Source organism: Galeopterus variegatus, unplaced genomic scaffold, assembly GCF_000696425.1.
Source record: "Galeopterus variegatus unplaced genomic scaffold, G_variegatus-3.0.2 Scaffold8665, whole genome shotgun sequence".
In the NCBI taxonomy this organism is placed as follows: domain Eukaryota; kingdom Metazoa; phylum Chordata; class Mammalia; order Dermoptera; family Cynocephalidae; genus Galeopterus; species Galeopterus variegatus.
The window spans coordinates 5128-9253 of record NW_007734776.1 but is presented as its reverse complement, the minus strand read 5'-3'; positions in this window follow the sequence as shown (position 1 = coordinate 9253).

The window sequence follows — 4126 nt, the reverse complement described above, 5'->3', positions numbered from 1 at the left end:
CCTAGAAATGAAAGATTCATTCAACAGAATAAAAACACACAAGCAAGAGCTTGTGCATCAGAGTAGAGACAAGAGAAGAAAGAATTTCAGATCTTGAAGCCGGTCTTTTTGAAATAACCCTGGTACATGCAAAAAAGAAAAAAATAATTAAAAATAATGAGGAACATCTAATAGAGATAGCAGACAACCTCAAGTGTTCTAACATCCGAATTGTGGGAATTCCAGAAAGGTAGAAGAGTGGAAAATGTATTGAAAACCTATTCAAGGAAATAGTAACAGAAAACTTCCCAGGTGTCAGAAGAGATACAGACCTTCAGATCCAGTAAGCTCAAAGGTCCCCAAACAGATTGAATCCAAAAAGATCCTCTCCAAGACAGGTTATAGTTAAATTTGCAAAGCTCAAAGATAAAAACAGAATTCTAAAAACAGCAAGAGGGGCCGGCCCAGTGGCGCACTGGAGAGTGTGCTGCTTGGGAGCACGGCGGCGCTCTCCCCGAGGGTTCAGATCCCATGTGGAGACCGGTTCCTGCTCACTGGTTGAGCGTGGTGTGGGCGCAACACCAAGGGTTGCAATCCCGTTACCGGTCGGTAAAAAAGACAAAAAAGGAAAAAAAAAAAAAAAAACCAGCAAGAGAAAAGCATCAAGTCACCTATAGGGGTGCCTCCATGAGACTAACAGCAGAGTTATCAACAAAAACTCTACAGGCCATAAGAAAGTGGAATGATATATTCAAAATACTAAAAGAAAAAAATCACCAGCCAAGAATTCTTAACTGAGCAAATGAGGGAGAAAGACTGTATATCCCATACAAACAAAAGTTGTGGGAGTTCAATGCCACACGACTAGCCCTGCAAGAAATTCTCAAGAAAGTCCTTCATCTGGAATCTGAATAATGATGGTCGCTATCACAAATACACAAGAAACAGCAAATCCCACTGTTAAACAAAAATGCCTGCAAGAAAGAGAAAGAAGCTAAATTATGTCACCTTAAATTTCCAACTGACATTAAAGAAAATAAAAGGGAAAGTAATGATCAAAAGATATTTAAATCATCTAAACAAAAAGCAATTAAGTGACAGGAATTAAACAATACTTGACAACAACTACCCTAAATATGAGTGGATAAAATTCACCATTCAAAAGACACAGACTGGTGACTGGATTAAAAAGGAGGAACCAACTATAGGCTGCCTTCAAGAGACCCATCTCATCCATAAAGACTCACATAGACTAAGAGTGAAAGGATGGAAAAAGATTTACCATGCAAACAGAAATGAAAAACGAGGTGGAGTAGCTCTTCTTATACCTGATAAAATACACTTTAAACTAAAAACCATCAAAAGAGATAATGCGACCCACTATAGAATGATAAAAGGATTCATCCATCAAGAAGACATAACAATAATAAATATATACACACCCAATGTCGGAGCAGCCAGATTTATAAAGCAAACTCTATTAGACCTAAAGAAGGAAATAGACACTAATACCATAATAGCCGGGGACCTGAACACCACACTGTCAATATTGGACAGATCATCTAAGCAAAAAATCAGCCGAGAAACATAATATCCAAACAACACTGTAGACCAATTGGACTTGGCAGATATCTACAGAACATTCCTTGCAACAACCACAGAATATTCATTCTTTTCATCAGCACACAGTTCATTCTCCAGTATAGATCACATGTTAGGTCACAAATCAAGTCTCAACAAATTCAAAAAATAAGAATTATGCCATGTATTTTTTCAGATCACAATGGATTAAAATTAGTAATCAATAACAAATGAAATTCTGGAAACTATACAAACACATGGAAATTAAACAGCATTCTACTTAACGACATATGGGTCCAAGAAGAAATGAAACAGGAAACAAAAAATTTATTGAAACTAAGGAAAACAATGATGCATCATACCAAAACCTGTGGGTACTACAAAAGCAGAACTAAGAAGGAAATTTATCGCATTATGTGCTTACTTCAGAAGAGTGAAAAGCTGGCAAGTGAACAACCTAATACTTCAATTTAAAGAACTAGAAAAACAAGAACGATCCAAACCAAAAGTTAGCAGACATAAAGAAATCATTAAAATCAGATCAAAACTTAATGAAATTGAAACCCCAAAAATGATACAAAACAAAATGAATCAAATGTTGATTTTTTTGAAAAAATAAATAAAATTGAAAAAAACATTAGCACTGCTAACTAAAAAAGGAAGAGAGAAGACCCAAATAACAAAAGTTTGAAATGAAAGTGGTGATATTACAACTGATATGTCTGAAATACAAGGAATCGTTTGAGACTACTATAAATAACTATATGCAAACAAATTTGAAAATCTGGAGGAAATGGTTAAATTTCTGGATTCATACAAATGACCAAAACTGAGCCAAGAAGATGTAGAAAATCTGAACAGACCAATAACAAGAAAAGAGATTGAAGCTGTTATCAGAAGGCTCTCAAAAAAGAAAAGCCCAGGACCAGATGGATTCACAGCAGAATTCTACCAAACATTCAAAGAGGAATTGACACCAATTCTCTCCAAACGATTCCAAATGACTGAAACAGAGGCAATTCTTCCAAACTCATTCTATGAAGCAAACAGCACCTTGATACCAAAACCAGGTAAAGATACAGCTAAAAAAGAAAACTACAGGCTGATATCCTTGATGAATATAGATGCAAAAATCCTCAATATAATACTAGGTAACAGAATAAAACAACACATATGCAAAATTATACAACTTGATCAAGTGAGATTTATCCCAGGGATGCAAGGTTGGTTCAACATACACAAATCAATTAATGTGATACACCATATCAATAAAATCAAACACAAGGAACATATGATCATCTCCATAGATGCTGGAATAGCATTTGATAAAACTCAAAACTCCTTCATGATAAAGACTCTCTATAAGTTAGGTATAGATGGAAAGTTTCTCAACATAATTAAAGCCTTATATGATAAACCCACTGCCAATATCATCTTGAATGGGGAAAAGCAGAAAGCTTTTCCTTTAAGAACAGGAACTAGACAAGGATGCCCACTCTCACCACTCCTATTCAACATAGTGTTGGAAGTACTAGCCACAGCAAACAGAGAAGAGAAGGAAATAAAGGGCATCCAGATAGGAAAACATGAAGTCAAACTGTCCCTGTTTGCATATGACATGATACTATATATCGAACAGCCTAAAGCCTCGACAAAAAAATGCTTGGAGTTGATAAATGATTTCAGCATGTAGTAGGATACAAAACCAACACACAAAAATCAGTAGAATTTCTAATTTCCAATAGTGAACATGCAGAAAGGGATATCAAGAAAGCTTGACCACTTACAATAGCCACCAAAAAAATAAAACACTTAGGAATAGAGTTAACCAAGGATGTGAAAAATCTCTATAATGACAACTACAAACCACTGCTGAGAGAAATGAAAGAGGACACAGGAAGATGGAAAGATATCCCATGCTCTTGGATTGGAAGAATCAACATAGTGAAAAATGTCCATACTTCCCAAAGTGATATACAAATTCAATGCAATCCCCATTAAAATTCCAATGACATTTTTATCAGAAATGAAAAAAAAACATTGAGACATTTATGTGGAATAACAAAAGAACACGCATAGCCAAAGCAGTGCTGATAAAAAAATAATAATAATAATAAAGCCGGAGGCATAACACTACCTGACTTTACACTATACTACAAAGCTATAAGAACCAAAACAGCATGGTACTGGCATAAAAAAAAACACACTGATCAATGGAATAGAATAGAAAATCCAGAAGTCAACCCACACACCTACAGCCACACACTTACAGCCATCTGATCTTTGACAAAGGGACCAAGCCTATCCACTGGGGAAGAGATTGCCTCTTCAGCAAATGGTGCTAGGATAACTGGATATCCATACGCAGGAGAATGAAACTAGACACATACCTCTCACTGTATACTAAAATCAACTCAAAATGGATTAAAGAATTAAATATATACCCTGAAACAATAAAACTTCTTATAGAAAACATAGGAGAAACACTTCAGGAAGTAGGGCTGGGCACAGACTTCAAGAATATGACCCCAAAAGCATGGGCAACCAAAGGAAAAGTAAACAAATG